The following is a 12664-nucleotide window of genomic DNA, read 5'->3' on the forward strand; positions in this document are numbered from 1 at the left end:
TAAATAGTTTCTTTCACGAAATGGTGTCACCTAACAGTGTAGTGCAGTGGGTTAGAGCATTCACTACAAATCCTTTAGTCATGATTTCGAATCACGTTGGGGATTTTAAAATTCTTACCTTTCCCAAAATATTTTGAACGTATTCTTGGTTGAATATTTTAAGATTTGAAAATTCTAAACCGATGAAAGTATTTTAATTGTAATGTACTTTAATTCACATTGATATCGACAGATGTCTCATACCACCTTAAGTGATCTGATACATGATGGGAAGAGACAATCAGTTTGCTGTTTAACACATCCTCAAGATAATTTTATTTATTCAGTTTTAGATCTATATTGGGTGTTGTTAAAGCTGCTTGGTCCGATTTTTTAGTAATTACAGTATCAACATTTTTTTCATACAAATCATTTATCTTCGAAAGTTATGGACTTTCTTCTATTTACATCAGCAGAATCAGTCTCTTTTCAAAGTTGGAAATATTCAAAGTAAATAAAAATAATTTCTCTTTGGGCAAACGAAAAAACAAACCAAAATGCATCACGGGAATGTTTAGAAGAGGAAACCGCTTGGTTTCGTCCCCCGAATGATTGGGGTTATTCAACCCGCATGCTATGCAATGATTGTAAAGAAAGCAGACTTTGGAAATATTAGCGAACAAAATGTACACATGTTTATTTGTAATTTGTCTGATCATTTCGACCTTTATTTAAAGCGATGTAAAATTCGTAATACAACCATACCCGTCTCGTCGTCAGGGGTGAAATTTAACATGAGGCGAAATAACGCGGTACCTTTTAATGTCGTTTGTTTTGTTGGCAAATTTTGTACGTATTTTTCGTCATTGAAATTTGGCATAATTGACGGGTAAAACTACTGCAATGTCTATTATTATACATATACTAAGCATAGCCATCGTTTAAAAGCATGCATAAAATTTGATATAAAATCGGACCAAGCAGCTTTAACACTTGAGAGTTAATGAATTGTCCAGGAACCTTTTGTGACATAGCAATATTTTTAGAAAGGAAACGAAATCTCAATATTTCTAATAATTTCCAAGTGCCCTTAATATTTTGGAATTGAAAATACAGTAATTTGTTTTGAAATTTTTCTGGTAATTGCACAAGTCCGCCCCGTAACACAATAAACCCTAATCTCTCTGCACTTGAAATATTACCTTTAAAAAATAATTTCGTGCATTCAATGCTATTTTTACTTGTAATAAGATAAGAATATTCATATTTTTATATTCATACCAACTGTGACCACACAAGAACTTATAAAAATGTGACGAAGGGAAAAACAACGCTCTAAATCATTTGATATTTGCACAGTCATACATTATGGTAAGGCCTTCACGGTAACTTTTTTTAATGTGCAATGTGCATGAAATGGCATTGAATTAGACCTAGAAGGTGTTCAAATTGAGTTGTGAGTTAAACTGACCGAACAGAAAGTTATAGAAGAGGACGTCAAAATAGATATCAAATTTGTTTTTTCGGTCTTTAAAACTAAATCGGGAAGCGATTAAATTGAGCGTTGACAACCCTTCCATGTATTTTGTACATCAATACTACAGGTAGCTCATTCATATTGCAAATTTTAAATGTCAAGAAAAAACATTAAAATTTAAAAAATAGTTAGTAAAACATAAGGTATCAATAGGAAATACCAGCAATTGAATTTTAATAATGCAAGCTTACATGCATTTAAAAGAAACTTTGATTATTCATAGCATGAGTCAGTTTGGTTCAAAGTACAACCATGTTTGTTTTTTTAATACCATGACGTACAAAAACATGTTGACGTAGAAGTGGGCCTATAAAATTCTTTAAAAAAATCTATGTCAATAATAAACTTCATATATACATGCACTATAATAAAAAAAAATAATAAAAACAAGTTCATGCAGAATGGTCAAAGAGATTTTAATAGGTCAAATTCAAGCAACAAAGCAACATTTTTATTTCATTGATTAAGTCGTCAAAAAACGTTCCTTTTCAGAGACTTAATAAAAGTTAGATATTTATTTTAGCATGTTAATCTCATATGGTGTATCAAAATACTTGGCTATAGTAAGAGTTTTAATCAAAAAAAAAAAAGGAAAATGACATCAGTTATTTAAAATTGTTAATGAAACGGAATAGAATAAAACCACACATTCTCTTTTGATTTTATGTTTTTAAAACAAAAGATTATAAAATGAAAATTTGAGTTTCCTAAATTTGTATTTATCGTTTTTTAAGCATTATAACATCATGATAGAATATACAGTATAAAGGGAAATTTTCGCCCTCGTTTTATTTTCGCAACTTTCGCCCTTGTTGTCAGCGAATTCCATTGTCTCAAAGGATCTCTCTTTAAACATAGATGTGTCTAGGCGATTTCAAGACAAGGCGAAAATGTTTGTAAGTGTGGATGGGCGCAAAAATACACGGGGCGAAAATAACCATGTATACAGTGGTGAGAAGTGTTACAACACAAGAAGGACAACAATCATTCTGGTAATTCCGGTGTGTGTTTTAATGTTATTATTAATAGATAAAAGCGGTAGTCTACAGAAAACACAGCATATTTAGTGGAGTGACAATTATTATAGGGTGACTTATTATTTCAAGTTAAATAAACCGGCCTACGTCAGAACTAAAAGCACTTTTCAAACAATTTTGTCTGCTCGTCGAATATTTTCTTAACAATGTTCAACATTCATTTTAAATGATATTACCGTTTTTGCTATTTTTAGTTACTTGGCGAACATTTATTTTAAATTAAATTTGTCTGCAATAATTCTTCGAGTAAAAGCATAGTTGTCCAAACTTTGATTCAAAATTGATTATAGTTCATTTATTTTTTCATCTTTTTTCGACAAAAAAGCTATTTATCCATGTCTGATATTCAATAAACATTAAGGACACACGAGACGTTTCTCAGTTCTAGATAATATTCCATTAAAATTTCTTTCCTATTTATTTGCATCTTAACATATTCAAAAAATTCAGGTAAGTAACCAACAAATATATGGATCTTTGTTATTGTTTGATCATATTTGAAGTATTTTTGCTCAGAGACACGCCATCCTTAAACATTGTCACTTGTATGAAGAAATTTCCAGTGTAGTGTATTTTAAGGATCGTTGAACATGTTAGGACCAATCACCAAATGGGAAGTAATAGTCCTTATGGGAAATAATACCCCAAATGGGATTTAAATTTAAAGTGCAAAAAGTAGAATTTTTGCTCAAAATATGGTAAATCTGCATTAAAATAGATGAAATGTAACAACTCTTTTCTGTAACAGTACTATTACGGAGATTGATCCCTTAGTATATCTAAAATTTCTTGGGGATCAATATTACAAATTATAGGCTTATAGGAAAACTTGATACCCTAAAGTCGTTGTATTTGATATACATGCAGTAAATCGGATTTATATTAAAAAGTTACCAAATCAAAATTTTTATTTTTGCACTTTAAATCTAAAGCCCATTTAAGATATTATATACATGTAACAAATGGGATTTTATGCTAGTATCCCATTTGATTGATTGGTCCCAACCTGTTAAAGGTAAGAAATTTTATTATATGTTTGTATTTTAGATTAATTGCCAACATTTTTGCTTTTAAACGGTTTCCAATTTTACTTTCCTTTGTTATACTATTGATTTTTTCTTTGCTCTTAAGTATGATATACAATAAGGTTTTAATATTCAGAGAGAAAATCTCTGTAAAATGTATGTAAAACTAGAGCAGAGCTCGTGGCAAAGCCCCGAGTAGGTCTTCCGTTGTTGCTGCGAGTTGAAAATATATGTTACGATTATAATGACTATACTTTCAGTTCGGCTTTTGTTATAAAAATGTGTTGTAATTGAAAGTCTGTATATAAAACGTGTTTTGAAAAAAGAAAGGAAGAAAATATTTTAGGAAAACGATTTGTCGAGCAGAGTTTATGTAATCGTTTCAAACATTGTTTAAAAAATGAGATCATGTTTAATGGCGAGTTAAATTTTCAAAGGGTAGCAAGCATTGTTATAAACATTAAACAGTATGTACTCATGATTCATGTCAGGAATTGTATTTCTTTTTTAAACTGAACTCGCCTACAAAACACGTAAACTTTTCTCAAAGATAACTTCTATATTAAAATATTTCTAAATTTTAGAAGACTATGTGCAAGTTTAGAATTGCGTGCTGACAAAATTTACAGACCCTAAAACGTACTACTACACCAAAAAAGCGTGCGGCCAACGTGCGAGAAACGTTTCGTGTAAACCTTTTAGAGTTTCATGTAAACCGTTTAGCGTTTCGGACAAAGCGTGTAAATCGTTTCGAGCAAAGCGTGCGAGAACCGTTTGAAACGTTCATCAGATTTCATTCGGAACTCTCTGACAAGTTAATTGTTTCAAAATGGCGCGCGTGTTTTACATTACTTTAACAAAATTGAACGAATTTTTAACAAACAAAAGAAAGGTATATGTATTAAAAGACGACTAGTTACAGAGTACATGTATATTTAACGTTTTCATGCGATGTTTCAGTACTGAAACAATATTAAAATTCGCTATACATAAAAAATATTAAATACAGTTAGCGAAACATGATTTCTATTGGAACAAACCTAAATCAACTTTAACTTGCACGATCATGTTTTGATAAGCATGTATTTTTATTATCTATTTACATCGATAACTCTTACTGAGACCATTCGGCTGTGTACAAGCAGCACACATAACCTCGGACATCGGGCGAGACCTGCACCTGGCTGAACCTGTCAATCAAACTCTGTGTATTTGTTTTCATTGGATGGTCAGGCGTCTCTCTTTTGTCAAAAGCCAATGGAAAATTAATGAATTCAAGGTAATCGGAATCAGAATTTGATAAAGCACACAATTTAAATGGTAGAAAATTTATTAATTATTTGAACAAAATTAAATGTAAACATTGAAAGGAAAAAAAAAAAAAATTATTATGGGAATCTATACGCATGGTACTCAATTAAAATAGATTATATTATGATTTTATTATTTTATGTAGTAAAATCACCCTTCCAACTGTTACTCAATTACATAACAATTGATGACCTGGGGCTATAAATGTTCTGAGCTGTGTGCGCTGAAGCGGCACAAGATTCTCGATCGCATGCGGCAATTGAATTAACACAGACTGGCCGAATAAACAAAGGGGTGGGAAAGTGAAACAAAATGTTACACATAAGAAGAAACCACCAAAAATGTTTTTCGACAGATCTTGATTTCTTTTCTCCAATTAAAAAAAAATCCAGCGCGAGCACCTGTCAGCGGGGCGGGAGGAGTGGGGGGGGGGGGGCAGCAATGAGTTCGCTTCCACAATGAAACTACAGAATGACCGATAGAATCTAATCTAAAGTTGTTTAAACTCATGTGAATATTTACTAAAATAATCATCGAATGCCTCAATTCAGGGCATTCCTTTATCGTGCTAGCACCTACCGCAAACATGTAACATGGAACTTTGATTATAATTTGATTTGATTTTTAAACTACCTTGTACGCTATCGTATAAATCAATGCTTAATCAACTGTAAAAGTAAAATAACTTTATCTTAAACCAATATAATAGTTGAAAACATAATAAAATAAAGTTGTGTCCGTGCAAAATATGAAACATAAACGCGTCATAAGGTACATGTAGAAGAACACGAACCGACCGCGGATCACTTAACCACTCGCGCCGGATCTCCTCAGCCATGTGCGAGGGATGATCATTATTTAAAGGTTTAATATTTGAGGGGGGTGGGGTGGGGGTGTTGATTTAAAACATTAATTGTACAGTTTTTAAAGTAGTTTACATAAACCAACCAACCATTAGTTTATGTCTAACGATTTTTCCGATATGGAGTAATATCGTTCATTAATATTCATTTACACTCAAATATTTAATTCAATATATACAAGTAGGACAAACCTTTATAACATAAAATTAAAACAGTTCTTGTATATACGGCTATATTAACTCAAACACGTTCATATGCATGCAAGTGTAAGTCGCGGTGTGCGAATCTTGTGTATTAAATAACCGCTTACCGCTAGGTAATGCAGCCGTGGCTGATCTCCTCGGCCGTGGGCGAAGGATAGATTACGTAAAGGTACAACGCACAGAAACGCACAGCTCAGAAACAAGGAAGATTTGAAAAGTTTGCAGTATAATGACCTTACTCTATCAAATAGAAGTTCTTTATTTTAAACTAAAAACCCACAATTGATCTATGTCTATTATTGCTTTAGAGAATGACATTGCTTTTATTAATTAAATGAACTACATGTATTTCTTACTTGACATCCAATCGTTTAATCCACAAAAGATTTTGTGTAATCAAAACTAAAACAATTCTTGAGTTCGCGGCTAAATAAATTCATATATGAGAGACGCAACTCTCGTGTATTAGATAACCACTGACCGCTAGGTAGTCCAGCCGCGACCACGGTGACCGACTTTCTCGGCCGCGGGCGAGGGAGAGCTTACGTAATGGTACACACAAAGCTCTGATTCAAGGTAGATTTTGAATGCATGATGTTTATATTAATCAAAGTACTGAAAGTACTGAAAAGCGCTAACCTAGCTTGGTTCTAAGAAAATTTATTGTGTGCAAGCGTAGGCGGAAATGAGCCTTATCGAAATTTTGGTTTATGTTTAATGAATATCAATTTAAAGTATCGAAGGCCAGATTTCTTTAAATATATGTTACTTTCTGAAGATGATGTGAATTAAGGTAACCCACTCCTCAATGTTTTATCAAGATTTTCTTGAGAAGTATATCATTGAAATCTGTAGACAAAACATACTTAAAAATACAAAGATAATGGGGGGTCAGTATCCATCCCTCTGAGTTATGGCCTATTTAATTTGACCTTTTCGCACCTAAAATGCAACATTTCATCCTGATTAGGATTTTTTGTCAGTATTTTTGATTAAGCAAACTTATTTCTTCAAATATTGTTTTTAATTATGCACAATGGTCACACTGAATAGAGGGATTACGCAAAAAATTTGTACGAAGCTGCATAAATTTTTGTGTGACCTTTTTGCACTTAAAATAGACAATTTCTATAATAGTTACAATTTGATTTGAAATAAAAACTTTTTGAATATCAAGAATTTTATAAGATAATTAAATCAAATATGCCTAGATATGTATTCAGTATCATTTTGACATAATATAACATGGGGTTCAGTGATGTCAAATTTTAGATATAGGGCTTCAAAGGTAAAATTCTCGCAAAATTTGGCTTAAAAAATTTCAGATATGTTCTATATATTTGCATGATTTTATGCTAAACGGCTATCACATTCTCAAGATTTGATTTTGTACATGTCACACAGAACCTATAAAATATGTTACAAACCTATCAAATGTTAAAAATGTGAATAATGAATAAAGTATAATAAAAAGAAAAGTATATTTAAAATTCATAAATTGGTTGTTTCGGTCATTTTCGTCTAACAAACCTTCCGCACGAAAAAATAGTTCCCCAAAAAACTTGTTTGTTTCTTGAATTCAAATGGATTTTCTTTATGAATGTTGTGTAATTATGAAATAATAATCTATCTGTGATTATTAAATAAATAAAATCATATTCATTTCAAATATAATGATCATCTGCGCAATGAAATCAAAACATGAGGAGTGAGATACCTTAAAGCTGAACACGACTTGTATATGGATACTTGCCTGAAAAAAGATATGTTAAAATCACAAATTATACCTTTTGAACAGTAATTTATCACAGTTTTTGACTTTTTCTTGCAAAGAATCGATTTTATTTTTCTATATTTTAGCTTCTGAATACGCACTATATTTTTTCATCACTGCGTAGCATCCCGTGCTGATGTACGTTAGCCCCGCAAACCAATCGTATCTACTCGGCCATTTCCGTCACCCAGATAACTGGTTCCCTATACCTCTTACCAGTTTAAATGATGTATATTTATGCTCATAGAGGGCAGTTATTCCTTGCACCGGAAATAGAAGTCTAACGACAATAAAGCGCTGAGCTATGCTTAGCGCTTTAAAAAGGTAATGCATATATTTTTTCATTCCATATTTTGTGTTTTACTAGAAAAGAAAAAGAATGTTTTGTTTTCCAATTCCCGTTTTTAAGGATTGTGCACTATAAGAACTTAACAACGACTTAAACTCCTAAAAAAAAAGCATGTATTCTAAAAAAAAAAATTCTTATGAATTAATGCCTCCTGTATAAACCAGCATACTTTCTGCGGTAACTTCATGCCAGTTGTACGCACAAAGTCTTTCGTTAACTTGTCAAATAAAAACAGGTACATGCTAACATGTAAAGCTTTTTACACCCATACTACACAAACCACTTACAAAATAACATTGAAACGACCTTCATGAGATCCCAACGAACAACTTTTCCAGCGACAGCCATATCAAAATCCTAACCGTTTTTGAGTTATTAAGCAAAATTTTTTAGGGGCCATTGGCCCTTAATTTAAGGGGCCAGCCCCTTTTTATTGGTGTCAAATGAAAGCCCTTGTTATTTTGCACAACTTTTATTCTACATGTCTTTACAAAATTTTTTTCGTTCAAAAGATATAATGGAAAACATGTCTAAATTTTTGCACTTTTTTGAATCCTGTTTTTTGACCCCCTACCTTTTCCTAAATAAAAAACGTAATCTAAAAACATAAACAGATGTGCACAACTACAATGTCTCTGTTATTCAAATTCGTTGGATTCCCATTCCCTGCTATCATAGTCTCGGAGCCTTTGTCTGGAAACAAAAGGCCCTAAAAAAATTTAAAAGGGGAATAACTCTTTAACGGAAAGGGAATTCTACATTTTATGAATTGCTTAAGATAGTGTTTTGTAAAGTTCATTAGCCCTGAAAATTTGAGCAAAAACCGTTTAGAAATGAGCAAGATATGAAGCCTCAAAGTTCGCGTCTAGGAAACAAAAAAAAAAAAGAAAAATAAGAATAATCTTAATTTTTTTCCCGCACAATAATAGAAAGGTCTTCCGTTGGAAACGGAAGACCTTAACTAGCAAAGTAGATGTTAAAATCAATACATATCTTGCCAGAATTTTACCTCTTGAAAACCACGAACCTGGGTATGTAGTTGAGTTGTACTTTATACCTATGGTTGATTTAATTCACAAATAGATAATCCCTACTGAAGTAAAGGTGATATGACGCCTTTTTTAATTCTTTGAAATACTTGTGGTGTAGGTTTTTTTACAGTTTGTGGGAGAAGGTGTCCATGTACAAAGCAAACCTTGGCTTGTGCAAATGTAAGCTAAAATTTATGCAGCTGGAGACTCATAGCGAAAAGGCAATAAAAGACATGGGTCTTAAAGGCCCATCTCAAGGTATACATTTTAATTTCACTTTATACATGATGATTTTATTCATGATTTTTAATGTGATCCAAATAACAAACGGAGAGAAAGAAAAATATAGGGATAACATCGTAAAAGATTCAATTAGAGAAGGTATTATTATTTTTTAAATGCCCAATTATGCATTAATCTAAAGCATTTAGAAATTTACACGGACCATAAGACAAAATATTTTGCTTGAAAGTTCAATGAAGGGCCGAGGTCAATATATTAAAGAATGATCAATAGTAAACATCAAAACTAGCCATCAGGAACATTTTAAACTGAAATAAAGATTTTTAACAATATGTTATAAACGTAGAATAAGCGACAATACGAGTGTCCGATATTAAGCCTATTTTTATGGATATACGCATTTAATTTGCCTCACCTTGTCCATTTTGGTAACGTCATTATTACTCGTCTTTAAATTAAGTGCGTATCTGTATTTTCTCTTACGACAAACATATTTGTTTACATAATATTGAATTAAAAAGCCTGTGGAAGTTATTAGGAAAGTGTTTGATTCTATTTGATAAGGAAATCAAGATGTCATCTTTTGGAACGCTTTACTCTGTAAACTCTTTTGACAAGTCCCAATTATTTAACACTCAATAACTTATCCAAATGTATTGCGAGAAGTTCTCATGGGATCTTAATCTTCTGAACTTTTGAAATAAAACATCAAAGGTTAAGTCCTTCGAAATTGTAATTTTTTTAAAAGGAATCCGACTTGCACATTATTCAGTAGAAGATGATTTATATTTCCAACTAATACCAAGGAGACAAACGACCAGGTATACAAACAAGGCTATTGAAATGACGTATTGAAATAAACTGTACAGTTCAGTTATTGCATAAACAAACGTCTGCTTACAGCACTTTACTCAATTGTTGTTGTCTCTAATATTCATAATAGGTATACAAAACAATTCAAAACCCTTTCAAATCGTATTAAAACAATTTTTGAAATTATAGCAAACACTTTTTTAGTGTTTCTCAAATTAGATGTGATGAGCTTTCCTGTCTCTATGACCATGCATTAAAACTTTCATGCCGTTGAATGATTTTAATAAACTGAAGCTTTGAATATAGGTTTAAATACGGGTAATAAAAGTTAATGTAATGAAAGAGACAATAACAACTAAAAACTCTGGGTTGAACTACATTATTAATACAATGATTGCATTAAAAGATTTGGCGTTCGCATTGTTACCTGGATCGGTAAAACTTTTCACTATTGAAATGTAATTTGATAAAAAGGGCAAATATGGATTTAAAATATGTTTCAAGCAATCAAAAAAAAAAAAAAAAAAAAAAAAAAGAAACATGATTTACTTATTCTCACGAGATGCAGACACAGATTGCGTTTTTTCTTCTTAACATGGGACTTATGAATACCCAGTCGAAATATGACGACAGTATCCCCTTACATAACAAACATGCAATGACCTTGTGGGTAAAGGTTTACAACTCGACCTGTTTAAACATCACGAAATAGAGTTAAACGATAAATCTTTGAATCGGAAAAAGTATTTTTTTTAAAGTAAATAATGGTATAGTTTCAGTTTAGAAATACATGAGGGAAAACTAGTGGCTGGGCGCACCTTCAAATTCTATAACATGCTCGAAAATAAAAATGGCAAATACTTTCTGTTCAAATATATTGCGTGTATTACAATAACAGATCGTTCTCATAAAGTAGGAATAACAAATGCATTCATCATAAAAAATCTATTTTGTACTTGTCAATGAGTTAAATGAATCTTGTATGTTTTGTAAGTTGTTTAAAATAAAGACAAATAAATTTGCCATGCTATTATTTATCACATCACTTATCATTTAATGAAACAGTCACATGCGAGTCCCATTGGCAGGGTATTTGAATTTATCAAAAAGTGAACAAACTCGATATAAACAATAAAACAGGTGTCTTCAATAAATGATACATGTACCTATTTAGCTAAGAACGCATAAGAATTATGTTAATTTGCCTTTATTTTAGTGCAATAGGGTTGGTCTAGAGTAATTATTGGTTACATTTTGTAGCAATATACCCCAGTCAAAATCATCATGTAACCAAAAATATTTATTATAATCTTTCAAGGATAATTGCAAGAGTTAGTTTTCCTTACATACACATTACTTAGACATAGATTCCACGTGGTAGATTCTTGGCTGGCTAAAATCTAAACAAAGTGCTGATCAACTACTGAAAGCCGGGGTCTCTTGGTGTGTGATCGTGCGTATTCAGTAAATTAGTTTGACAAATATTCTCTCTCTCTCTCCTCTCTCTCTCTCTCTCTCTCTCTCTCTCTCTCTCTCTCTCTCTCTCTCTCTCGGTAAATTGACAGTATTTTCCAGATAGCGTCTTTTAAAATAATTTAAGATGGCATGGAAATATTTTGTCATCTGCAGTATACAAACTCACATACTCTAGTGCAGTTCCAATTGATATTTGTTAGTGCGTATGCTTTTGATGTCGGCAAAGCGTTAGAGAGCGACTGAATTTTGTGAGCGGATTACAAAAACGTGTCTGTCTTGTAAAAAAAATCAACGGTACTTTGAATGTTGAAACAAGCTTTATAAAATCAATCAGGTATTTTTTCGATAAGCGGTCAAAAATCAATGCTTTATAAAGTACTTCATCAAATTTCATGTGCATCGTCTATGTTCCAAAAATGCACAATCTTGTTCCTAAAAAACATGTATGAAAAAAATTCCTCCTTGAAATTATTTGCAAAATAAAATCCTAATAGATTTGACAGAGAATGGCTCTCTGTGTGTTTTTTTAGAAGAGCGGGAGCTTCCACCTAAAATTGACGCTGTTTGGTTTCTCATTTACTTTGGCAGTCGTTCTCCCTAAAGTAACATTCACTATTTGCCTGCCTACAGCAAAGCCCGACTATGATGTGCATCTACCCCTTATTATTTGATATCATCAAACTGGATGTCTGCATAACTCTGTTGAGCTCTGATTTTTAATCAATTATTGCCTTTTCTTGTTTATGTTCAGAGACTTTGAAATGTCAAGATTATTTTTATGGTAAACACAATTATTAAGTACTTCTTTCTTTTTGTCCGATGTTGCCCGGTAATGTCTAGTTTGACACTACCAGTGTCTGTTTTTCATTTCAAAATATGAATTTCCTTTAAAAATCCACAGGATTTTATTCAAACAACAAGTTATGCACTTTCGCTACGCATACTCATGAAACAATACTTTAACGAACAACTCGCGCTGTTTCGTGTTAACAATGTTTATTATGAAATACAAGATGTGTTCTC

This window comes from Crassostrea angulata, chromosome 6, assembly GCF_025612915.1.
Source record: "Crassostrea angulata isolate pt1a10 chromosome 6, ASM2561291v2, whole genome shotgun sequence".
Lineage (NCBI taxonomy): Eukaryota > Metazoa > Mollusca > Bivalvia > Ostreida > Ostreidae > Magallana > Magallana angulata.